This window comes from Lacerta agilis, chromosome 7, assembly GCF_009819535.1.
Source record: "Lacerta agilis isolate rLacAgi1 chromosome 7, rLacAgi1.pri, whole genome shotgun sequence".
Classification (NCBI taxonomy): Eukaryota; Metazoa; Chordata; class Lepidosauria; order Squamata; family Lacertidae; genus Lacerta; species Lacerta agilis.
The window spans coordinates 33,374,830-33,402,274 of record NC_046318.1 but is presented as its reverse complement, the minus strand read 5'-3'; the positions used below and the strand labels follow the sequence as shown (position 1 = coordinate 33,402,274).

Here is a 27,445-nt window from a genome sequence, read left to right as displayed (position 1 = left end):
AACGCAAAAATTGGCGCGCCTATTAGATGTCACCAGCAACAGCACTGACATCACAACCAGCAACCAATAGAAAGGCGCCACCTAACTCCTGAGGCGACAACTTACAGCCGCCGCCTCAAACGGCTGCCCGCCATTTGCGGCCTAACTTTCAGCCGCTGCCTCAAGGGGCCCGACAACGCATAACAAGCAGGCAGCTGTTTGCAGAGAGGCGGGGTGGGGGGGGCGATAGAGCTGCTACTACACAACCAAACCTCAAGAGACAGGAGAGAAGCCGGGCTTTGAGGCCAGGCGGCGTTGCAGGCCAGGTTGCTATGGTAACGCGGGGCAAAAATGGAGGCCACCAATCCCCGAAGAAGCTGTCTGCATGTGCGTGCACGCCTTCCCAGGCCACAGCAATTGACAGCCGCATTTTCATTTGCAATTATACAACAGTAAGCAACAGAGTTTTTGGGTGACCAGGGAAAGTGCAGGGGAGGGGAAGGTATCAGGCAGAAACGGGGGGGAAGACAGAGAGGAGGCAGGCGGAAATTCAACGGGAGAAGATGTGTGAAGGCAGTCAGAAACTGATTGAAAGATGGAGAGGAGGCAGGCGCAAATTCAACGGGAGATGATGTGTGGAGGCAGTCAGAAACAGGGAAATACGGAGAGGAGGCAGGTGGAAATTCAACGGGAGAAGCTGTGTGGAGGGAGGAAGAAATGGGGGAAAGACGGAGAGGAGGCAGGCGGAAATTCAACGGGAGAAGCTGTGGGCATGGACAGTTTACATTTTATATATATAGATCTTCCTTTTCCATTTCACAAAAAAGCCACCGCAACACGTAGCCGGGCCAGCTAGTTTCCTATAAAATTTTTTAAAAGGACTAAAATATAGTAGCTTGATTAAGAAGACACAATGACTGTGGCTGATGTGGGTTGAGATCATAAATGCACACACACATCAATACATATGCATATCTGTGTGGTCTCCCTCTCTTTCTCCCTGTACTAGACACAAGGTGTATGTTTAAATGTCTACACACAGATTTCCTCACTCCCACTTCACCTTTTACAATTTAGTCTCCTTTTATAGAACTTCTTAATTTTTCAGCTGTCTGTGCTTTGGATAAAACAATTACTTTTATTAAAAATGTCAGATCAAATGATTACAGTTTCAAGAATTCAAAGTGAGTTCAGTAAAATAATATTTTTCATTGTTGCTGTTGTTTTTTTGTGGGCCAGTACCACAACTTCACTGAAGGTGCAACTCTTTGAAATATAGCCTATGCTTCCTGCAGAAATTTAATGAAAATTGCATATGTGAATGAAAGAGGAGTCAATTGACACAATGCAAATGAATGCTTTCTCCATTGCTAATGAAAGTAACTTCCGTAAGTTACTTGCCAAGCATAGTTTGTTCCTGACTATGCATGGTGAGAGCAAACATTATTATTAGGAACATATATTTTCTTCAAGAAATGTAGGGTGGTATAGTTTGGAGTTAGTGCTTAAAAAGTAAATAAATCATAGACTGAATCTTTGTCAATAACTTAGTTAAATTTTCATATTTTAGAATGAAAGAACATATTAAAATTACTGGAGAAGTAGTCATACAAACTGGATCACAGTATCGAGTGTCCTTATAGGTGGACTGACACAACAATAAAGGGATGTAGGAATGCCACAAGCAGTGCCTTCCCCCCCCTAAAAAAATGTTTAGAGGTATTCTCATTTTCCTACTCATATTGAAATACTTCCCTGCAACGATGCCAAGCTTAGATTCGCAAAATGTTTAGGGGTATGCGTACCCCTGCGTCCTCCCAGAAAAAACAACAACACTGAAGATCTACCCTTTGTAGGTACATTGTAGGTAACCTGATCCAGACTAGGCAATCACCATCTGAGACACTTGTTCGTGTGCCTCCTCCACGAGAGGTCTAGAGGGTGGCAACATGAAAATGGGCCTTTTCTGTGATGGCTCTCAGTTTGTGCAATGCTCTCCCCAGGGAGGTTCATCTGGTGTGTTCACTATACATCCTTAGGCGCCAGGCATTTGTCTGATTAAATGTGTTTGTGTGAGGTGGGGTTACAGGTTTGGTTCTTTTTTTAACTGTTTATTTTGTGATTCTATCTTGTGTTTTTATCTTGTGAACTGCCCTGAGCTCTTTGGATGAAGAGTGACATATAAATTCAATAAAATAATAATAATAATAATAATAATAATAATAATAATAATAATAATAATAAATAATAGAACTCACAGGTATTCCTGGATGAGACTGAATATCTAGATCCACTACATTCTGGGTTAAGACCCAGCTTTGGAACTGAATCAACCTTGGTCACCCTGATGGATGATCTTTATCTTGAGAGAGACTGGGGAATTATGACCCTGTTATGACCTCTGCTTAATCTCTTAGCAGCTTTTGATACCATTGACTATGATATCCTCCTGGACCGACTTGGTGGGATGGGCATTGGAAGCACCCTATTACAATGGTTTCATTCTTATCTCTGGGACTTTGTTCAGAGAGTAGCATTGGGTAAGTGCTCCTCAGCCCCCTGACACCTGTGTTCCCCAATGCTATTTAACATCTGTATGAAACTATTGGGATTAATCATTAGGTGTTTTGGTGCAAGGGGTCATCAGTACACCAATGACACACAACTCTACTTCTCCATAAGTAACACCTGAAGTCAGGAGCACTGTGAAAGCTCTGGATTGGTTTGGTATCTGACTACAGTGGTGGATTGGATGGGGGGAAAGAAACTATATTTGAATTCTAGGAATTCTAGGAAGATGGGTGCTCTTTGGGTGGTTGACTGATAGGCAGTTTTCCCATACTGTATGGGTTTGCACTTCCTCAAGGAGTAAGTGTGTAGCTTGGGGGTACTATTGGATAGCATGTTCTCCATCACGGAGAGCACGTGTTGCAGTGGGGGCAACCAAGACATCCCTCTGTTGCTGGGTGGGTTAGTATAGATGGCTATGAATCTGATTGGGTACCCCTCAGTCGTTGGGGAGAATTTGGTGTAGCAATTTTATGAGTGACTGTTGAGGGACTATTTATTCCCTGCGCGCAGAGCTGAGCTTCCTCTTTTCTCTGCGCGCATTGGATCACCCTTCCACCCTCCCTATATTTAGGGTTGCTTGCATTGACCTTGCTATGCCTGTCATGGGGTTGTCTGCTTTTGGGGCAGGGGCCTGATGGGAATTTTGCCATTTGGCTGATTGGCTGGTGCCATTTGGTTTTTGCCTACTGCGTAGCAAATCGTCACAACTTGTAAGGTTGCAGTTAGGCATTGGTTAATTTGGTTGGTGGAGGGGGTATGGTTGGCTGTGCCGGCCCCTCCAATGCTGCTGCTGCTGCTGCTGCTGCTGCTGCTGCAAGGGTATTCCATTAAAGGAATCCAGGGGCTCACCATGCTGCTTTCAAGGGGCTTGGGCCACACAAGAGCCCCTGGGAGCATTTGGGGAGAGGTGAGAGCCTGGTGCCCAGCTCTATGCTCTCCCCAAAAAATGTTTCCCCTTACTGACTTTTGAAGGCTTGCGGATGTCAGTTCTGTTCCTACCTCTAGGCGAACCAATAGTCTAATGCCTAAGCAACCACTCACATGCTGTGATCAATAAAGTTGTGCCCAAAATGTATGCCAAAAAAAACCTTAAACAAAAATTCTGTGTGAATTGTGCCTTTATTTGAGGGTGGCTGTGGGGTCCTCGACACGCAAACACCATTGTCACTAGAAGGCCAAGTGTCCTCTGTGGGTAGGAGTGCCTTTTACCAGCAATGTCTGGTTCACTTACAGCGTTCCTTGGCGGGGAAAGCCTGACTGCTGTAGTTCATGCACTGGTAACCTCAAGATTTAGATTTTTTGGGGGTGTACACCTGAGAAGGTCTATGCTTTGACTTCCAGGTGTGTCCCTTGACTCAGATATGGCAGGGGTCTCAAAAAGTAATCACAATGAATAAAATGTAAAGAGATGGAGGAGTAAAATGACTGAAATGTATCTAGAATGAGTATTTAGCCCTTTCTATAGCAGAAAGCACGTGACAGAAGGGCATCAAATGTTCACATTTTTATTAATATTACACAGCGCTTGTAACTCTTTATTGTAAACATTGGAAGTTGTATAAATAATGGGTCTAATTACACTAACAATTGTTTAAATTGGCATTTCTTGCTATTTGGCTCACAGATCCCCACTGAGACATCAGTATGTTCTAATGAATATAATGGTGTTGATAGTAAAACTGTTACAGCTAAGCTTCATGTTCACCAATAATATACGTTTTATCGCATTAGTTAAAAGATAAAGTGTATATCTACAAAAACACGTATAGTACAACAAGAACAAATCCTGAAAGGAGGTAGTTGTACATTTATCAGCTACTATGTATTGCATGTTCCAATTTGCATGAAAAAAATAGAAATCTCTCATAATATACATTTTGAAGAGGAATTTACATTTAATAAATGTTTACAAGTATTTTCATAAGCTGTGTTTATGACAGTGTTGGCTTCTTATGATTGATTACTCAAATGTCCCCTTTCTTCAAATATAGATTGTACAGTTGTCTCTTGGAGTTATTTATATTTCCTAGTATTTATGATCTGCAAGGCAGCTTAGTTACTAACATTAGTTATAGCTATTTCTGTAGATATTTATCTGAGCCACAAGTTTTTGACACATTTCTTTTTCTTTAACAAGCAAAGCATATCTAGAGCTATAAAAATGTTGTCTGATACAGAAAAATATGTGTATGCTGTGGCCATAACCTAGGAATTCTCTAGTGAAGATATAGTTCCTTCTCCAGTGGGCAACTTTTTAAACTGGTAAATAAAATGCCACAGGAATAATATTAAGGGGAAATCATCCTTGCCTCTTTGTTATTAATGGCATTATGGAAGAATTTATTACACATTCATAGGGGAGGACCCACAGAACTTGTTCTGCATGTGGATCTAGCTTTTGCTTGTGGCACAGCCATTTTTCCTAATGCAAGCAATTTATGCAATGCAAGCAATCTTGCCTGAGGGAAACCAAACCGTGCCCAGGTAACTTGTCATACATTACCAAGTTTGTTTTGCATCACTCTTGTGCCCCTGTGTCTCTCATGCAAGGGCGGGGAAGCCAAGCCTCTTCAGATGTTGATGAGACACAACACCCTTAATCTCTGGCCATGGACAATGTTGGCTGGAGGTCCACAATTTCCACACCCTTAATTTTTGCTTCACAGTTGCTTACAAAAGCACATGAATATTTGTGCACAGATAACTGTGGGTAATACATTGTTTTAGGGGTTTTTCAAATATTCTGATATTTGAACTGAAGGTTCAACACATTACAAAAAAAAAACAACCTTTGCCTTGCTGAACATATATATTGTGTTTCCCTGCAATTCCATGTCCTTCCATCACCATGGCTGGTACTGCTGCTTGGGGCATTGCCTGGTCCTCCTCTGCCCAGACAGTCCTTCACTTCATTTGGGCACACAGCTGTTTTGAGACTCTTGGCTATGTTAGCCAACATGACTATGTTTACCAGTGTCCTTGATTTCATCGCATCCAAGAAGCACTGTGATGTCATACGGGTCATGCAGCCAGTGGAAACTGTAAGTGATAAGACCAAGGACTGTGAGGACAAAGGAGGAAAGGTCACACCTATAAGAAATGCATCAAGATGAGTAGTAAAAAGCTCCCCAAAAATGGGGATTTTATTTTATTTTATTTTTAATATTGGCTCTCCAGGATTTCAGGCAGTGTTTTCGCCCAGCCCTACCTGGAGATGCCAAGACTTGAACCTAGGACTTTCTGCATGCAAAGCAGATGTTCTTCTGCTGAGCCATGGCTCCTCCCTAACTGGTTGGCAGTTTCAACTCGAACCTGATTCATTTATGTGTGCTGTCTCTGTTGTGGACATTGCTCACAATCCTGCGTGCAGTTAGCTATCTAAATCTCACTGAGGTTCACAGGAATGCAGCTGAAAGGGCAATTGGGTGGCATAATATGTTTCCAGCCTTTAAGTGTTAAATGCTTTCTGCTCTTTTAAAACTTAGCATTTATACAGTTAAACCCACACATACTTACACATATGCATAATCCTAAAGCTTAAAAATTAAAACCTGACAGTGGAATATAAGTGCAAAGGTAACATGCTGGTCTGGTGATCTGGGTGTGGTGTACAGCAATTGGACCCAGTGACCAAGATTAATGAAACTCAGATGGGTTTTAATTAGCACAGCTGCAGTCATCAATTATCTAGTGAACACAAATATTGTTATATTTTGGAAATTCTTGATTTATTTTATTCCATTGGCCAGTAGATTTAGATGAATGAGCTCTCATCATAAACATTCTGGGGGAAACCGCCTGAGGCCATGGTTTATTATTTAGGATACAATCAGCAAGAGTGAATGCTACTGAACAAAAACATTGCAAACCGGTCTCAGCATTAATTTGGAGAATTTGTTGAAATGTGTGGCCTTGCACAGATCGTCAGAAACATTACAGCATCTCACACAAAATGCAGAACAGTTTGTCAGGCGGGGAGTGTGCAAGTATTATTGTCCAGCAGTTGATCTATAACAGAACGTCATTGCATGTACACTTGAAGCATGTATCAGCAACATTTAATTTGACACATAATGTGGTCTTCTTTTCTTTTACTTTAGTGCATGCCTTAACAAACCGAGTAGTTTACAAGTAAATATTGGGGGTGGGGCACAGCTGAAGATGCCAACCATTTGTGAGTATAAAAAATTCACAATCTAGGCCTTGTGAGAGTGCGTTAGGTTTTCAACGCAATTCTTTAACTGCACCCTGGGGGAAGATCCAAGCAGGGAGAAAAGAAGAAAAAAATGCTGAGAATACACTTTAATAGCCTGGAAACTTTTTCTCTATTGACAATAGTCAGCCACTTTTGTCAAACAGGAATAAAATATAATAATAGGACAGTGCCGGCAGCAGTGGTGTATTTATGGTGTCTGCCGCCCCTGGGCAGAAGAGATTTTAGTCAATGTTTTAGACATCTCCTGATTTTAGGGGTAGGAATGGGACTTTGCTGCCACTTTAAGAGAAATTCTTTCATTCCTTGTGCTACAACTAAAATAGAAGCTACATTTTGAAACCAGAGCTGCAAGGTCTTTGTTCCCAGAAGCATGAAAAGAACTGGCATGCCTATCATCACCAGTTCTAGATACATGAACTGTTGATACCTCACTGCTCAGACAAGGTCAGATTTACAGGACGTCTTCCTGTTTTCATGCACACTTGGGAGCATATGCACTGTATGAATGTACACACCAGACTCCGCCATGTATGTCTACACAAGGAGGAGAATATACGCATGAGAGTGCCTCTGTATGGGAAACAGATATGCATGAGGATGGAAAATCTGTGCGAGAAGGAAAGAGAAAGAGCGTTTGTGTGTACATGTGGTTATATTTATTGCATTTGTTTGCCTGCCTGGACTTCACACCTCCTGAGTTAGGAGATTATCCTAATCCAAAATGCATGAGGGATATATTAAATCCAATTAAATTCAGTGGGATTTACTTCTGAGAAAACATATTTGAGAGCAGGTTGTTATTGGTGAAACTAGCACTACACTATATGAGTTAGTGCACCCTGTAGATTAACAGCAACCCTATACATGTCTACTCAGAAGTCAGTCATACTGAATTTAATGAGCTATACTCCTGGGTTTGAATTGGGTTGCAGTTCAAAGTCAGTTCAACAAACTTTGGATCTTGCCCAATGTGTTTTCTACTGTATTGGCCTGAATAGAAGCCGCACCCAAATATAAGCTGCACCTTTAAAATTGGAGGGGGGAGAGAAAAAAAGGGGGGGAAACCAAATATAAGCCGTTCCCTTCCTCGCTGCTCCTGGCTGCATACTGGGGGGGGGGGGAGGAGCTGTGCTGCATTGCCAGCGGCTTTCACCCTTCCTCGTTCTCTCCCTTCCGGCCTTGGGGGAGAGGATGGGGGACTACACGAGGGGCGGGCGCTGCTTTGCCACAGTCCTGGTGCTGTTTGCCCCGCACTCCTGGCTGCATACCGTAAGGTCGCATATATAAACTGCACTTTAATTTTTCATGGTCGGAATTTGGGGGGAAAGTGAGGCATATATTCAGGCCAATACGGTAATACTATTTTAAGTGTGCGTACAGGAGCTCTTGAATAGGAGAGTACATTACTGTATTTAACATTTATGCTGTAGCATCTTGCACTCTGCTTGAGAAATGTTAAATAACCGGGTAAGGGGGTACTACTTATCAGAAAATGCATTATCTTCTTTGGAGTGGTATATGGTAATTTTGTGCTCCCACAAGGGCACAGTGAGTTAAAGTGCAACTACATGATGACTAATCCACACTCTCTCCAGAGTGTTTGCATACCATTGAGAATTGTATGCTGAAATGTAAGATGTGAGCAAGACCCAAGAAACTTGGAGAGAACACTAGAGAGAAGGAATAATAGTTATTATTTTCACTGAGGGATGGTTCAGTTGGCCCTAGTATCAGCTAGTATAGTACCAGCAGGCACAATGTCTTGCTACCCAGCATGGAAGCCTTGGGAATACTTGTGTTTGACACCCTCATTTCTCTCTAGCAGCTGTCATTTTGACAATTGGAAGATGTAGCAATTTCCTTTACTATGCATTATTTTTATATCCCCTATTGTTTTTGCACATGACCTTTACCTCTCTATTCCCCAATTAGCAGATGAAGAGTTGCTGTTCATTGAGCAGAGGTGTTCAGACTTCTAAGAGAGCGGAATACTTTTTTTTTTTTAAGGATGCTATTGTGAGTGCTCATTATTCTTTATCACTAATGAAATAACCCTATCATTTTAACCTTTCTTCATCAAACTAACCCCAGATATCAGTGAGACAGGGCTAGAACTGGGGTCAGGATCCTGGATAGTTAAAATCAGTGGACAGTAAACATTTTTAGTATTTGCTTTCTTTTTAGACATATACTTATTCATGTCTCAGTGCTATGATCATGTATTTAGCAACCATTCTCTGTCTTTTCATAGAGAACAGTGTTTTTTACACAGGTGCCCTTTTTCTTTTTTCTTCTGCCTATTAGCTTGTTTAATTTTTGAAGCAGCAGCATTATATAAGAAATTCTAGAGCAAAGAATATGTTCAGAAAAGCCTTTAGAAAAATTACAGGGTTTGTTCAAAAATAAATATCTCATTCTGCTTGGTTTACGTTTGTGGTGATTGAGCTTCCCCCTTACTCAAATTTGATAAAGTAAAGCTATTTCTCAAAAAATTGGGAAATGGCTCAGCTTATTTCTAGTCTGAATTGATTTGCTGACATTGCAGTAGCCTTTCAATGAGGAGACTGTGTTTAGCAAGGGTTACTTATGTGTAGTATAGGAACACATCAGGTATTGGAAGGAGGTGGCAGACAGACTTTATGTTCTCCTTCCTTCCTACCATTGCTGACTCACCAGGGACAGCATGGTAGGTGAGGTAAAAGGGAGGGTAAGGGTTTGGAGCAGTGTTTGAAACTCCCATTGTTCTAGGCGCATTTTGCGACAGGGAATTTCATTAGCACGAGCAGTTTCTGAGCTCTGGGTGCAGCCTAAGATTTCAGATTAAAACTGCAGAGTGGAAGGAAAGGAGGACCTTTTTCTGCCTCCCCACTTCCAGCTACTCTCTGAAGACTGGAGAAGAGACCCTCTTAAGAATATTAGGAGGGAGGGCAGGGGAAGGACTAGACCATGTGAAAAATGAACATAATATTTGATATGCAGTTCATTCATTTTAAGCTTTGTATTATTGTTATTTTAAAAAGCGTGCCTAGTCTTTCCACTGTTGCGCCCATAACCTAGGTTTAAGGTGCCATTTAGCTCCTATCTTTCATATCTCAGTTTCTAAACAAGTGGGTTTGGAGGATCATTAATAGATGTGGAGGTAGAACCAAAATTATTTTCCTTCTCTGATTAAAACCATTTCCAGAGAATTCACGGATCATAATTCTCACCTCAGGTTTTTTTTTTTAAAAAAAAAACACAAACCAATAACTGCAAGGCAATTGAAAATATGTGAGAAGGGAAGCTGATTTTTCCAACCAGCATAGATATGAAACACCTTTAGGATTATATATAGCTGTCTTATAATAAAATAGACCATTGGCCCATCCAGTTCAGTACTGTCTACACTGACAGGCAGTGACTCTCTAGGGTTTCAGATAAGCGGCTCTACCTGGAGATGCCAGGAATTAAGCTCCACCGCTTGCATGTAAAGTGAATGGCTTACCACTGAACTGCTGCCTTTCAACTGAATTTCTGGCCATATAAAGAGGTACGAAGTTTACAGCCAGTGGTGTAGGAAGGGCGGGGCGTGGGGGCGGGGCACCCCGGGTTCCAGGGGAGGGGGTGACATTCGGCGGCCCCTCCCTAAACCGACGCCCAGCACCTATCCGTATTGCTTTACAGACGGCCGGGGCAGCCCCACAACCTGCCGCTCGTTCGGCGGCTCGTTCAGTCACTGCGGGAGCACCAGCACCGGCCTGAATGAATTGCGCATGCCCGGATTTCCGGGCATGCCCACTCTATCCTGGTTGGCGCTGCTGCTCCCATGGCAACCAGGCAAGCCACTGAGCGAGCGGCGGGTCATGGGGGTGCCCAGTCCATGCTGCTTTACCTGGGCAGCCAAAAGGCTTCCTCCGCCACTGTTTACAGCATGTCCTCTGGCTGTTGCACTTTCAGCAAACATTGTCTATGCACTTCCAAGCATATATTTGTAACCGCTGTATTTTCTGTAATGCACTTTTGAATTCTGTCGCTCTATGACGGGAGCCGTTTTCAGCCTGAGCACAACATTCCTCATGGGCAGCCTCCCGGGAGAAGCATGCTAGGGGTGGGTATGGCTAGTAGCAAAAACAAGGGATGTGACAACAGTATTTGGGGGGGGGGGGTGTAATGGGTTGTTGCTGTTTTTATTTTGATTATGTATTTTGTGGTTTTTATTTTGATTTTGTTCTGTGAACCGCCCTGAGACCTCCGGGTATAGGGCAGTATATAAATTCAAACAACAGCAACAACTTTTTACAGCAGGCAGCACTGCAGCCACGCAAGAGTCAGAGGTTCTTGCGCATGCCTCTCTCTCACACACAAACACCTCTTCTGCTCTGTAGCCTTTCTCACAAATATTAATAATAATAATAAGTCTACTGGAGGTCATGTGGCTCTCCTTGTTTTTTTATTTGTGCAAGTTTTGGATATAATTTAAGATTAATTACTTAAGGTTTCTTTCCTAGCATGTGCAGCAGTTGGTAGGGAGAAAATAATAATAATTTGGGATGCTGTGGTAGTATAACAGTGTATATTTAAAAGCTGATGAATTCCATAAATAGTTCCAAATCTGTGCGAGTTCAGTATTTTGTATTTTTATGTAAATAACCCATGTGTTGCAGGGGATAGCTTTAACAATATTTGTGCACACAAATATTGGACAGCAGGGAGTGTTGCCGTTTTTCCTCTGCCTTTCCCCCCGCCCCGATTGTCTGCCCCAGCCATGTTTTTCCAGGAAAGCTCGAAGAATAGAAAGCCTGTCAGCAGAAAGTAAGTGGAGGTGGGGGGGGGGGGAAGCACAAGCAGGAGAAAAATTCAAAATTCCCATTCACTCACTGCCCCAAATACCACTCAGCTTTTTATCTATTCAAGATGACCCACCCATCCATCATGCCTAGTTAGTCTCTAATGTAAAAGTAATAAAAATAATCTGTCATAATCTGAAAGGGTTTAGTAGTTCAAGTATTTATCACTGATCTAACTTTACAATATATGGCTTATAGAGCTATCTATACTGTATAATATTCATGTCTTGGCTTATGCTTATTGGGTCAATATTCTGTTTTAACTTTTCTGTGGGATATATTTTTGTGGGCAGTGCCAGACTGGCATGCAATTTCTGTAAGATTCCCTGGTTCTCACTCCTTTTTAAATATTTGCCTGCCACAAAGATATTTCAGATTTATTATTTTCTTACTATAAATGTATTTTCCCATTTTGTTCTATTAAAATTTTTAAACATAGGATACAACTTTTTCTATAACGCACACTAAAAGTGAGATTTGAAATCTGCTAGTTTAAACTTTATTCACATATGAGTAATTTAAGTGAAACCAGCAAAATTATTCAGAACTTTTTGACCACAGCAAAAGAGTGACCCTGGTAGAGTTCCAGTGCAACTACATCGGTGTAAAAGGCTGCTGAGTTGCTCCTTAAGGCTGCAGTTGACTTCCATAGGAGCAGGATTACACCCCTTTAAATCTTGAAAGAGTGTGAAGTCTTTATAAAATGCTGCATAGTAGCCCCTATGTGAACTGATTACCAATATGATGTAGAAATGCTTTGTTTTACCCATTTGTTGATGCAAAATAGCTAAGAAGAAATTTAAAGTTAGCCATAAGGTAGTTTTAGTGTTTGTTCTTTGGATTATCTGAAAGTGGATGTTTTGAAACCTAATAACTACTCTATTGTCTTTTTTATTTTGTGTATAATGAAAACAGCGGCAATGTGAATAGAGAAACAATACAGTATCAGCATTTATTCTGGTGCTATCTAACAGATTGGGGAGAGCTTGTTGTTTCTACTAACATAGTGTTAAGTGTACGCATTGCCATATCTCTGCTGATCATGTGTAAGAAGATTAAAAACTGTGGTTTTAAGAGGCTTTTAAAATTATTTTATTTTATCATGAGCAATTGTCCTTACATTGCAAGATCCAGTGACCTGCCATGTTAGCACTTTGTCAGAGGTTATGACAAAATCCCAAACAACAAGGTGGTTGTTCTGTGCTTCTAACATGGAAATGTCTTCTGATTAGAACCACTTTCTTCTTCCCATGAATAAATTGTTTTCGTTCTAATTTTTTGTTCGTTCTCTTGAAGAAATAAAGGCAATCCTATTTCCTCTTACAAATTATCATAAATATTGAAGAGGCAGATTTTTCTTAGATCATTAGCATATCACGCTGCGACCCACACCAGAATGTACCATTAACAAAGCAGCCTTCATGTAATTAATGTAAATAATATGGAACTACAGCATGAGTAACCCAGTCAGCCTTGGCAAAAAGCATTTGTCATAACGCATCATCTGAGGAGCTCAGTCTCAATTCAAATTAAACTTCATGGGTTTCCCCCTTTATTTTTTGCTTCTCAAGCTATAAATTCCTGAGAAACGTGCACCTATATGGAAGAAAGCAATCCGGAAAGCTGAAATTAAAATTTCATTATTTACTGTGCTTCTGCAGCAGAGGACAATTAGTATCTTCATAAAACTAGATATGTAGATTCTAAGGGCACATCTGAGGGTTCCCCTCCTCCCCTCACTCCTGCACTTAAAAGTGTTTTCTGTCCTCAGCTGCTGCCAGCAAATCTAAAGTATGGTGTTATGTCTGCCATTTGCTACTATTGCCCTCTGACTCCAAAACACAGAGGAGCATTGTAAATTTTTCATGAAGAGGTTTCAGTCTGTAAAACAGCAAACTGGAATAATGTTTTAAATGCAATCATTGTCAAGCCTGAACAATGTAATTTATCAAGAGAGCAGTTTGTACTATATAATAAGTTTCATATATTAATACAATTTTTCATCTGATGTCAGCCTCCTGATTTATGAATAGCCCATGATCTAAGGTGATCATTGAATTATAATTCAAGTAATAAGCCAGGAACAAGACACTCCACTGCTACCCTGCATTAGCTTACGTGCCACCAAGCCAATTTACTAAACAACCGTGGGCTAAATGATACAGTTTTTCTAATTCAAAGAAGGCACTCGTTAATTAGATAAAGGCTAAAGCTCTCATTATTTTTAAATGATTTAAGAACGAGTAAAGATCTTACAGCTTATACTGCAGCTCTAATAGTTCTCTGCTTACTGCCTTGTAATAAGAGTATTAAAGACAGATGGCCCATGCTGATTTAAACCAATTACAACACTTAATGTATACTAGTAGCAGTGACTATTCATAGGCACATCAGATGTTAATATTCTACATGCGACTGCTAAAAAACCCTTCTTATTAATGTGATTTGCAAATAATTTGTTTCATTTTCCTGATTTTGGGGGGTTTGCCATCAGACTTGCATCTATATGGTTGTTGTTGTGTTGTTGTTCAGTCGTTCAGTCGTGTCCGACTCTTCGTGACCCCATGGACCAGAGCACGCCAGGCACGCCTATCCTTCACTGCCTCTCGCAGTTTGGCCAAACTCATGTTAGTAGCTTCAAGAACACTGTCCAACCATCTCATCCTCTGTCGTCCCCTTCTCCTTGTGCCCTCCATCTTTCCCAACATCAGGGTCTTTTCTAGGGATTCTTCTCTTCTCATGAGGTGGCCAAAGTACTGGAGCCTCAACTTCAGGATCTGTCCTTCTAGTGAGTAATCAGGGCTGATTTCTTTGAGAATGGATAGGTTTGATCTTCTTGCAGTCCACGGGACTCTCAAGAGTCTCCTCCAGCACCATAATTCAAAAGCATCAATTCTACGGCGATCAGCCTTCTTTATGGTCCAGCTCTCACTTCCGTACATTACTACTGGGAAAACCATAGCTTTAACTATACGGACCTTTGTTGGCAAGGTGATGTCTTTGCTTTTTAAGATGCTGTCTAGGTTTGTCATTGCTTTTCTCCCAAGAAGCAGGCGTCTTCTGATTTCGTGACTGCTGTCACCATCTGCAGTGATCATGGAACCCAAGAAAGTGAAATCTCTCACTGCCTCCATTTCTTCCCCTTCTATTTGCCAGGAGATGATGGGACCAGTGGCCATGATCTTAGTTTTTTGGCCATGGTCTATATGGTAGGGGCCACTTTTTAGCAGCTGCGATCTATTCCATAATCCCCATCACCTTTCAAACAGCTCCTAATTTGGTTTGCTCCCGTCATCAGTAGAGGAGTCAGATCTGCAGTTCTGAACCACCACCTCTCCCCTTCAGAATAGATTTCAGTATTGACTGAATCCATGTGATCTCCACAAAATAATGGGGTCTGGGGGGTGGCTGTGAATTGAAATAGGGAATGTACAGTACTGAAAACCACATTTTCTTAAGCTCGTTTTACTCAGGAGTAAGTTCTGCTGATTTTGGCAAAGCGTACTTCCAGACAAGTGTTCCCAGGTCTCCAGCCTTAGGGGATGTGTTTAACTAGCTGGGCTTTCCTTAATGGTACTTTGAAATGATTCAAAAGTGACTTTTGATTTTATAAATAAGCACGGTTGCAGGAATAGAGAGGTCATCAGGAGCTCCATTTCCTTTCAGTTAAGTAGAGATTTATCAAGTGTAATATGATTTCCACTGTATGCAGCTTAAGTTTTAAATTTAATTTATATTGATGTACCAGTTTGGTAGAACCGTTACATGCTTCCTTTTATTTCTTTTTCTGCCATGAGTCTTTTTTTATACTTCGTGTGAGACTGAAGTGCTTCCGTTGAGCTAGAGTAGCCTATTCAATCACAGCTCCCCTCACCTCTGTCTCCTTGTTCAAGCCATCCATTTATCTCTACTGTCCATAACCTTAACATCATTCCTGACCATGAACTCTCCTTCTCCTATATCTCAAAACCTGTGTAAATTTGCTCTTTCTGCTTCCACAGTGCCTCTTTGCCATCAGTGCTGAAACCCACATTCCTGCTTCATGTCTTCAGATTTTAATTTCTGCTTTCACTTAAAAATAACAATACTCCATATATTGCCTTTCAGATTTAGTTCAAGGTACAGCTGATTGGTGCTGAAGGTCGTCTTAAGAGCTGCAGCCAATTTGCATCTTTCCATTACATAAAATGCAGTAAATACCAGCCTACCGTATTGCACTTTTCATGACACTATGCCATATCTTTGTGTGTGTCATTTTTATTCAGGAACCAGCCCATGCCATACTGAGAAGTAATGCAAGCCCCTCTCTTAAAATTAGCATTTCAGTCAACCAGCATGACCAAGAGTCCAAGAAGCAGAAAACTTACCGTATTACCACTTTGCAAAAGGTTAGAAATCATGAGATTTGAAAACGTTTTTCAAATTAAATTTGCCTCTGGATTCTTGGTATTGGTATATTGGTATATTTAGACCCTACATTATACACTAAAGTGCCTGAGGAAACAAAGGAAACTAAAACATAAAATTCCAATGAAATACAGTAAAAACAATTAGCAAAATGCAACCTCTTATCTATCTATCTATCTATATATTTATCTTTACCAGTATATACATTTCTTTCAGTTTTTCCATGTTTAATCCACCTGTCAACCAAACATGTCCAACAAGGTGGCTATAAAGACACCCTAAAACAATGCAGAATTGTATACAAAAAACGAGGGCAAAATTATTAAAAATATTCTAAAAATACTAACGGGCAGCAACCTTAGTCATAGCTGCAGACCTACGCAAAAGCCCTCTGGGAGAACGCTACATTGTCCTGACTCCCAAAAGGCAATAAGGCATAGATATAACGTTTCCCCCTCTCTTGAACCTGTATTGGCAAGTGTTAGGTCTCTCTATATGCAACTGCCGGAGTACAAAACCTATCAATTGCCCTTGCTGTGTATTTGTCTTCAGATTTCATCTCCAGTAGCATCCATCTCTTTGTATAGGTCTCTGTTCCTGTTATTCCCTGTCTATCTTGCACAATTTATGGGTTAACAGTGTAACAATATTGTCACTTTACAGTGTGGGTTTTCCTGTGAGAGTCCAGAGGCACGCTTTTAAATGAGATTTTGTGTGTGCAGCACTTTCCGTTTACACTGAACCAAAGAAGGCAGGACTGAAGGTGCTTTGCTGTGTTTTTCTGGCCCCCACTTTTGTTTTAGAGGCACAACAAGATATGTTATTAATGGACCCTGAACAGAACAAGTTATTTGTTATGGTAACTTTTTGACCTATTTAATAAGTACTTAAAGCAGTGTAGTGCCATTTTTATTGTATTCTGCAGTGTACAGTTATGAAGCGTGGTACATAATAAAATAAAAGCAATAATGTGGATATTTCAGAGGGATCCATCAGAGCAGACCTGAAGCAACATATTTCATCTGGTTTGTCTGGCTCGGAAGCCTTGCAAGTTATAGCTGAAATAACTAGGAACAATATTGTGGTTATGACTTGTGATTGTTTACCATTGTAACCAGTGAAGCTCTTTATGTCCCTACCCTTTCTGAAGCTTGGAAACGTTTTCCAAATAACTTCATTAGCACCTTCCCATGTTTAGTTGTGGGAGGGGGAAATGTGGGCAGCCCTAATAATGCAGTGTAGTTCATTTCACTGAATTTTGGTAAAATACAGGAAAGCAAGATTATTTTAACAAGCAAGTAGTACAAAAAATAGCAATACTATCTGAGATCATTGTATGACAGTTTGATTTGGTTTGTGTGACTATATAGACTAATAAAATAAGTTTATCTGTATTCTTTGAAAAATATGAAGTCATTCAAAATACCTGTGTAAAAGCACTTATTTCAAATTTATCCATTATTTAAACATGAACAAAATGGTCAAGAACTCTTAAAAACCGTAGGAGTTTCCCAGTTACTGTAAGTTGGTTGGACATCGCACTTGGAACATACTTATGGTACATATTTACCTGGATTTTATTCTAGTTTAGTTGCCATTCCTCCCCTAAAAGAATTTTGAGCATTGTGAGAGTTATCAGGGTATTGAGAATTCTCTGTTAGAAGTCTCTACCACCAACACCACCCCTCAAATAACCGTAGTTCTTAGGGTTCCTACAGGAATGTGTTAGGGCCCTCAGCATTCAGCTGAGTGGTCTAGTTTAGAGTAATGAGACCAGAATCAGAAAGTTTTCAAAACCAAGTGGAGCACAAAAACGTTAGCCACTCACTTTTGCTGTCTCCCTGCTTTATGGGTAATGAAAATGACAGAACATTGGACTTGTTAGATAAAGCTTGCCTGCCCTTTTCAGTTTTCTAGTACAGTAGCTTCTTTTTGTTTCCTGCACAGAACCAAGTAGTGAGTCCCAGATAAATTGTTTATGATACCCTACATACAGTATGTGTGGATGGTGTCGTGTTACAGTTTAGTTACTAGGTGGAACTGGACAGTTGTATCTGTTTTCCTGGGTCTCTTTTGCTGGGTGTGTGTTAGAAACAGTATGGTTCTTGCTTAGCTTCCTGGTTCATCTGTCCACTAAGACATACATGGTTTCCCCCAGTTCAGAAGAAACATGAATGTAGCTGCTATGCGTACAACTGCAAACACAGATTTCCCTGACCAGTCCACCTAACACAATTTGTGAGGTGACCTAGCAGTTGTGTCACAACAGATACACAGTACACCTTTTGGCATAGCTGTTCCAAGTCTTTGCTTACCTTCCAATGTTCAGCTTCCTTGGATGACCCCAGGTTCTAGTACACATGATGCATGATTTTATACATCTCTTGTAACATCCCCTCACCCAGTTGCTTCTCCACACCAAACTAAAAAGCCCTGAATATTGTAAGCTTTCACCGTAGGAGAATTACTCCAGCCCCTGAACCATTTCACTGCCCTTTTGTATACCATTTCAGTTCTGCAACCATGTTTTGGAGGTGTAGCAACCAGAACTGTCCACACTATTCTAGTTCTCATGATCTGATTGCTGATCATGCAAAGGCATGAAGAAGCTGGTAGTCCTGTGTACCTTGAAAACACATTGCACCAGTTTCTTTCACAATTTAGAAGGACTAATGTATTGGATTGCATGCTAGTATGATTCTCTATTAACATCTCTTAGCCTTTGCCTCCTAGCCCAGTTATTGCAAAATAGTGTGCAAGGGCATACCAGTGTGCTGTAAGAGGGCCTGAAATGTGTCTCAAAATATTAAGTCACCATGCTAGATTAGCGGCAGAGAGATTCTTCATGATGGCCAGGGCAAGGGTGTGCCAGTGGGGCAGGACGCAAGGCAATGTGAGGACGACGCAGCAGGGCAGGCATGTGCCCTTCCTATCAGGCTGATTGGGAGGGAGCAAGCCTGTTGAATCCTTCTTACACTGCCCTGCCAGTGTGGGCCAGAAGGGCGCAGCAGGACAGGCAATAATAGGTTAACAGTGTCCAAAGGCAGCATAGCTCTGAAAACTGGTTGCTGGGAGGCAGAAGCAGAGAAGAAATGTTGCCTCCTTGTAGGCATCAAAGGAGCAACTGATTGTCCACTGCTGGAAAGAGTCTAGGTAGATTGTCTTACTCACAAAATGTTTCTTATCTGCCTGCCTGCCTGCTTTCTTTTTTTCTTAGACTAAATTGAAATGTCCCTCCAGTTTTAATCTTTAAAAAGTTGTAGTCCCATGAACATTCATAATATTTCATATTAACAAGGAAAATCAGTATAGTGTCCCATTTCATCCTTCTTCCACGCATAAAAAACACAGCAACGTGCACTATCATTTTCAAGTACAAATGAAAACTCTATGAAAAAGCTGATAATTATAAAAATGTTGTCCCCAGTAGTTTACAGAAAGCTTAGTCACTACAGAGGTTTTAATACCTTGTTGACCAGTTTTTCATGTCACAAGAATTATTTTGGATAGCTACTGTGTTAAGACTCTGTTTTCCAACACATTTATAACATGAAACACCTGAGCAAAGATTATGATATTATTCCTTGTCCTTTTTATAGAGTTAATCTCTCTTCCTCATATTCATATATATATATCACACAAAAAGAAAGAAAGCCCAACAGATTGGACCTCCAGGAAGTGCCCTGATGTTAATCAGAACAGTGTGCAAGACAGAAAAGCTGATAGTCAGAAATTGCTCTTTAAACTAAGACAGACTGTCAGTCTTTAGGAATGGTGGGGAATGGCCTATTTATGTAATCAGATACTAAAGCTGGGAAGAAGCTGTCAGGCACATTCTTGTTGTGTAAGCAGCAGGCAAACTGTGCTTTATCTGACAGACAGTGTGTAAATCTGTCCATGCAAAAATCCAAATGTTTAGTTTGCTTCTAGTCACTGTAATAATCTGCTTATTTTCTTCTGCAAGAGCGATGACATCACTTAGCAGAATGCACCACAGACAGGAGGCCTAGATAAGGCTATGTTACTGTCAGTCATTCACTTCTTGATTGGCAAGGAGATAAATAGGAATCTACTGGAGGTTTGCTTCTAGCTAAAAGAGCAGCCAACACCTTCAGATAAGTATATGAACAAGAAGCGCAACTAGCATTTTCAGGTTATATTTAATCTCCTTTGCAAGCAAAGAATTATAACTTTTCAAGAAGAAAATTAAATTCCATTGTGATGGTTTCTCATTAGACATGTGCCACTGACTCTATAAAAATACAATATGCATTGTCTTAAAAAAAATCAGAAATACTGGCCTCACTACTGATTAAGATGGGATTAGTGTCTGTGTCAATTTTGATAAGATTATTAATGCCTTTGTACTGATATCTGACAGACGAAAAGGCAGCATTTTGAGAAGTGGACTATGGTTGACTATAGAAAACCTTGCAGTTCAACGACATTTTAGCACAGGCATAGGCAAACTCCGGCCCTTCAGATGTTTGGGACCACAATTCCCGTCATCCCTAACCACTGGTCCTGTTAGCTAGGGATGATGGGAATTGTAGTCCCAAAGACCTGGAGGGCTGGAGTTTGCCTATGCCTGTTTTAGTCAAATGTTGCTCTTGGACTGTACCGCTGAAAGGCAACACACTCTGGACTCTGCCATTAGCAGACTTCCCCTTCCCTCACATAAAGAACAGCCTGAAAAGACCAGCTGGCTTCATCCATTGTCCAGAGAAGGGACAGCTTTTGGGGAGCTTGCTTCAGCCCCACCCGTCCTGCTAAAAGCAACACTTTCAAGAACACTTTCAAGAACTTCTTAACTAAAAATTAGTGTCTGTGTTTGCTCCCACCCTTCTCCCTCCAAAGGTTTTTTTCTGCTTTTGTGTTATGTCATGTAGATGGTAAGCCTGCAAGCAAAGATCATTATTAATTGTAAGCTTCTCTGGTAGCGTTTCCAGGGATATAAATGTTTTAAATACATAAATAAATTTAGTCAAGCTAAGCTGGAAGTGGGATGCTTCTTACAAAAGTTTTTGGCAGTGGCAGAACTCGCTTTCACTGTCAGGTTTTTTGTTTTGTTTGTTTTTTGTTTTGTCAAAAGGGAGTGAAAGTGTTTTACATGCGGCCTGAAATTGAACAGTGACCTCATTCCCTAGATTCATGCAACCAGAAAGCATTGCTCTGATTCCAAACTGGTTTTGTAACCAGTGATATCAGCACATACCTAAAACAGATTTACCTGTGTAACACCACATTCAGTACATGATCACTGCTGACTGGCTGAAACTTACCTAGAAAAGAGAAAGATGCTCAGATCTGAAAACGATAATGGCACTCAAAGGGGAAACTGTGGCAGTGAGCAGGCTTTAAAAAATGGGAACGTTAAATATGGGGGGATAATAATTCATCCTCCGACAAGTCTTCTTTTGGCCTCAAAAATGGGCGGACATTTAGCACAGCCTTGCATTATATAACCAGCACATTTTATTGTCATTTCAGTGTTTCTTTTTAAAATGAGAAATGTTGCGTGCTTGGATAAATCACAACATTTTTAAGCAGATTGTATGAAGCCAATTTATAGAAGAAGTCCATTAAAAGCATCACTGTTTTTCAGGGGAGTATGTTTTGTTTCTTCATTGATGATGATTATAATAAATGGATTGCACTATTAAAGCATAAATTAACATTGCTAAACATGTCTACACTTTCCATCAGTCAATCTAGGTAGCTTCATTTCTGAAATGACTCCTGCAGTTTACAATTGGCATGCAGCTAGAAGAAACATTCATTGTCATCAGGCAGTTGCTGTACACTATAGTCCTTATATTATGGTCCAGCAATAGAGAAATATTCTCAATCTTGCAGGCAGCCTCCATAGATACAAAAGGCTTGTTGGTTTTGAGGTGTATGTTTTTCTTACATAAAGGTCCAGGAAATTTGTTGGATCTCAAAGGCAGTGCTAAATGTGTGGCCTTACTCTACCCATGTAATGCCCAAAGAAAGCTACAGTATAGTTGTATGGATATGTTGAATGCTAAGCTATGACATGATGGATTCAGAGTGGCTCCTCTGTGCTGTAATTTTTTGGGGCATTTGTAATTTTAGTGATGTTTTGCATATTGAAAAACAGTTGCCTCCCCCCTCAATATTATAGAATGAATTAGCTGAAACTGGCAACCTGAATGGCAATTCAGAGGAGGGAAATCAGGGTGTGTATAGCCTTCCACATGCTTTACCTGGTATTTTGAAACATGACAGCCAAACATGAAGCAACTAGTTTTGAAAGTAGTTGACCGTCATGGACTGGCTGGATGTAGAGGAGTGATGGGGGGCACCACCTGGGAAACCCCCCAGGAGAAAAGGCTCAGAGCCAGTGGATTGGTGGTGGGATGAAGATGATGAGTGGTCAGAAGGAGCAGAGTGGGAGGAGGAGGTATTGGGTGTTGAAGAGGTAACAGGGTTTAGTGAGCAAGAAGAGACTGTGGCAGAGAGCAGTCCAGAATCTGAGTCAGAAACAGAGGGGCTGCTAGAGGCTGCTGAAGAAGCCAGGGAGTCTTCCCCCTTCTGCTGTAACCTGGTCTCCCAGAACACAGAGAGAAATGAAGAGGGGACAAGAACTACTGGGAAGAGATGCTATGATCACTAGTCCTGTTTTGGTTCCTCACTGGGTGTTTCATTGCTGACCTGTCCTTGACTCTGGCTTCTGACATTCACTTTCAGTTGTTGAGAGTGGGTGGGGTAGAAGAATGGAATAGTGGTTTTAGGATAATATACCTTATAATATAGGACTAAAATCAAATCTTCACATTCTGTTTTGTTGTGTGTTTTTAATTCTGCACCTTCCCACTTTCTAGGTTCTAGTTAACAGCCGACTATTGCCATTATCATTTAACTAAACATGATTCTGTATAAAACCTAAACAGAGGTACTTCCTTATTTAATTTGAAGTAAGATTCTGAGAAGTCATATCTATAAAGTTTATAAAGAGAAATAAACTCCAGTGCTCTGTAAATTCTAACTTGCTTGTTAGTTAATAAAACTGACTACCATTTAAACCAAATAAGTTTGCCTTTTGGTATGAGATAGATGAATGCCTGTGCCTTTGATGTTTCACTAGTAGTGATGCAATAAAGCTACTGGACCACTGAATTCCTAAATAAATAAATCCTTTTGATAGAAAAGATCAAGTAAATATTGGGAACTGGAAGCAGTCTATGTCTCTCTGGAGAAAAGTCTGTGGTATCGAGATGACCATAGCCCCAAGCTAAATTATTTGATCGTTCAGATCTATATGCATTACAGATCATTCAGATCCTGAAAACAAGATTTTTTGTTTTTGTTTTTAAGAACCTCAAAGATCCTCTGTTGAATAATGTTAAGGGAAACACAGGGCTGATTCTTGACATATTATGAACACATTTCTTTAAAGTAAACATCTGGACAGTTGTGAACTTGGTATTAAATGACCTCATGCAGATAAGGGTGTTGTTGAGCTTCGATCCTGAATCAGGCTGAATTCGGCTGACTAAAAGCCTCCTGGTATTCCAACATCGCAGGTTTGTGGGTGTTGTTCTGAGTTTGTCTAACAATGAATATCACAACACACTTCTAAGGGCCAAGTAATAATTTATTAAATAGCCAAAAAATGAAAATAATAAGATAAGTACAGCTGGGTTGAATGAGATGGCTGTAACTATCAAGACATACAGTTGACAGCAGCTGTAGATCTTACTGATATTTTGCATGAAAACTGGGAGTGGGGGAGTTAACCAAGTCAATGAATGTTGACTGTGTTATTAGGTAGGTTCTCGTACTCTTGAGGGATTGCACGATATATAAGGTAAAGTAAAAACAGCACTCAAATGAAACTGTAAGCTTTATTGGTGCAAAGGGGTTTGACTCATTAATATTATATATACAAATGTTCCATTTTTTCTACATTATATATTTGTACCAGTAAAAATTCATAGAGGTGTGTTAATGAAACATACCTCCCTGTGCATTAAATAGTGGGATGTGACATTATTTTAAGTGATTGTATATTATAAAAAGCTCTGTAGCAGGATTAACGTTGTTAAATTGACATGATATTATAATACCATGGAAGATGATAAATTATGAACTTTCCATTATGCCTTAATGCATACTGTAAGAATTACAAGGTAATGGCTATTGGTTGTATCAAGTTGGCCCATAGGCCTGAGTCCCATATATTTTAAAAAATAATAATTCTGTGGTCAGTTTCCATCTTCTCAATTTCATATCCTCCTAATTTCAAAATGGTTAAAAATCAGATAGGAATTTAAAGGTAGGCATGCCCTGAAAGATGGCTATATAATAACACCTGAGAATCTCGTGCCAGGATGTACTGAAGAAGCATAGGAACTGCAAGGTGGTACATTTCCAACTGCTCATGATCTAAATGTGCTTGTTTACTTTATCTTGAGCCCCCCAATCATTACTAAACATTTTTCATGTTTTACTTGCTGCACTGAGATTAGACCCCAATTCTGTTTCTAATGCAAATTCAGGAATTGTTCCCTCGCATTGGAATTTGGATCCCTACACCTTGGAAAAAGACAACTGTACAGTGATGAGGATGTTGGATATAGTTATAGAAAATGTTGGTTCAGATGTGCACTTAGAAGTGCACTCCTAACACACAACAGGCCACAGGGCTTGGTGGAGCAGCCCAGCCATAGTCCTGCTGCTCACACTGGCCAAGGTGAAAGGTGGTGGGCATGCAAAAAACAACAACCCTTCACCATTTTTGTTTTGGCCCAGCAAAGATACCCAAATTAGGCCCATTGGTATCACGTTACAGCAGCAGGACTTGCTCAGGATCCGGTGAACCCTGTTATGACCCAGACCCACACCCCCAACAAAGCACCCCATTTTGAGTGTTTCCTTTGGCTGCCAAAAGCGAGGATACCACTGCCAGTATCTCTTACCCACTTGCTCCTGGTCAGTGGAGCATCCTCACTCATGGCAAAGCTGGTCAGGCAGGGCTGGTTGGAGGAACAAATTTGCTCTGTCCAAACCCCTTCTAACACAGTGGATCAGGGTTATGGATTGTTCTGTTGGCTAATATGACCCTTGGTGGGCTGTGGGCAAATCAGCTCAGCTTAGTCTACCTCACAAAAAATAAAGAAAAGTTGCTCTGAGATATTTGGAAGGAGAGCAGAATACAAAAAATAAGAAAGAAATTATATCTGACTGCAGTTCCATTTTGATTCCTTCTGATTATTAGATTAGACTTGTCTTGTATTCAGATTTACTTCAGCACCGTGATATTTCACTATTTAGTCTGTATTTGCTGTTTTTGTCATTTTTAAGACAGTCGCTCAACCTTACTTGAACATTTTTATTGTATGTGAATAATAGAGTATTCATTGGGGTTCAATAGGTGAAATGCTGTTAAATGTGCATCTTGGAAGATTTAAAAATGAGGGATTTATTTTGTCATTCATAAAGTTGTAATACAGACTAGAGAAACTATTTGTTAAAAGATAGCATCTACTTAACCTGCTTATTTATTTCTTGTAGTAGAAGGTTAGATCCACAATAAATACACAAGGAAATAAGTAGATAGGGGAATTTATCTTAGAAATAAGATCCCTGCCATGCTTTTGAAATGTGAAATGCATGAAGACCTGTCATAGAGATATACGGACATGATATTTTTTTACGGTGCATTTGGAAGTATTTAGCTATATTTGTCATTTTCTAGTGCCACCAAGCAATGATCAAGTGATATAGTAATTTGAAAGTCTGTTTTCAATTCAGTATGTGTGCACGCACAAGCACATCTGCACACACATATACACATCATTCTTGATCCTTTTATCTTCCTCCATTCCTTGTGTATGAAAATGGTTTTATTGGGAAATTTAGCAATTGTTTAATGTAAGTGTAATTGTAATATATATATATATATATATATAGAGAGAGAGAGAGAGAGAGAGAGAGAGGCAGATTGCATTATGCAAATGATGTGAATTGTTTGTTAATGCTTGTAAAACAAACTGGAGAGCTGTACCAAACCTCTGTAGATATTTTTGTAAAACAGCAACAGCCACCTACAAACTAAATACAGCTTTGTTCTTCTGACTATATGAAATGAAATACTTTATTTCTGAACAGAATAGGATGATTTTATGTGTTTTCATTTAATAGCATCATTGAAGTCCACAAAACCTGAGTTGTCTTTTTTGTAGACAGTCTTAATCATTTGAACCTGTGAGTTCATAACCTGGATAGCCTGTGCCGTGCTTTCTACAGAGTGATTATAACCTGGGTTCAGGTTTCTGTTCATTGTTGGATCCATATTAGATTAGATTCAGACAAGACCTTAAGAAGTAGCACTGATGTTCTGTTACACTACCTATACTAGGGATGTGGAATACCGTATCTGGTCTTCAGAACTCTTCCAGAGTTACACCCCCTCACCAACCCTACTTCACTGGCTTGGATGGAAGATAGATAATGATGTCTGTATGTAAAACTGGTCTACTGTAAAAGTTAATTTTTTTGTTTGCTGCTCCACCCACTTTAGCCTATCGCCCCACCCAATATTGGGATGTGGCCCCTGGAAAGTTGCCCAGAAGAAATGTGATCCTTAGTATGAAAATAGAGTTCAAGATTCTGCCTGTTCCAATGTACACTATGCCCTAACCTATGGTGGCATCTGTATATGGTAGGAGGGAGTAAACCCTCTTAAACAGTGTAGTGTGGTTGTGGTCAAGGGGTGTCTTCCAGACACTTGTTTTCTGATGTTTCTTTATTGCAGCCTTACAGTCAAGCCTTTTGAATTTTAAGCTTATGCCACTAAGCAGAATAAGAAAATAAAATAAAAGAAAGGGTGATTTTTACAGTATGATGTTCTAGCCTTGCCAACCTTCTAGTTCTGTAAATGAACCCCATAAATAAGTTGTCAGGAGCTGCCATGTTACAGTAGGTAACAGTAAAAGACAGTGGTTGACCCAAGGTCACCCAGTGAGCTTCATGGTTAACTGGGGCTTTGAAACCTGGTCTCCCAGATCCTGTTCCAGAACTCTTAATAACTGCACCAAATTGGCGCTCTCTAATGCAGTGGTACCTCTGGTTAAGAACTTAATTCGTTCCAGAGGTCCATTCTTAGCCTGACACTGTTCTTAACCTGAGGTACTACTACAGCTAATGGGGCCTCGTGCTGCTGCTGCGCCGCCGGCGCACAATTTCTGTTCTCATCCTGAAGTATTTGGAAATGTTGGAAAAAAATAATAAGTACCCCAAGTTAAGCAGTGCAAAAATGTTTTCATTGAACGATAAATCTTTTGAAGATAGGTTTTTTTTGTTCCCTCCACCCCCTGTCCTCTTAACACATTTTTCTGTTTTTTAAAAGTTTTTTAGTGTTGTTGTTGTTGTTGTTGTTTACTACGGTAGCAGTGTTATTACAAGTAGTATTTCACCTCCA

At 40.3% G+C, this 27,445-nt stretch overlaps 1 protein-coding gene across 2 annotated transcripts in view; it reads left to right on the top strand.

Annotated features, from left to right (window-relative positions):
* Positions 1 to 27,445, top strand: part of ZNF407 (zinc finger protein 407) — a 333,562-nt gene that overhangs the window by 168,594 nt on the left and 137,523 nt on the right. The window lies entirely within an intron of this gene.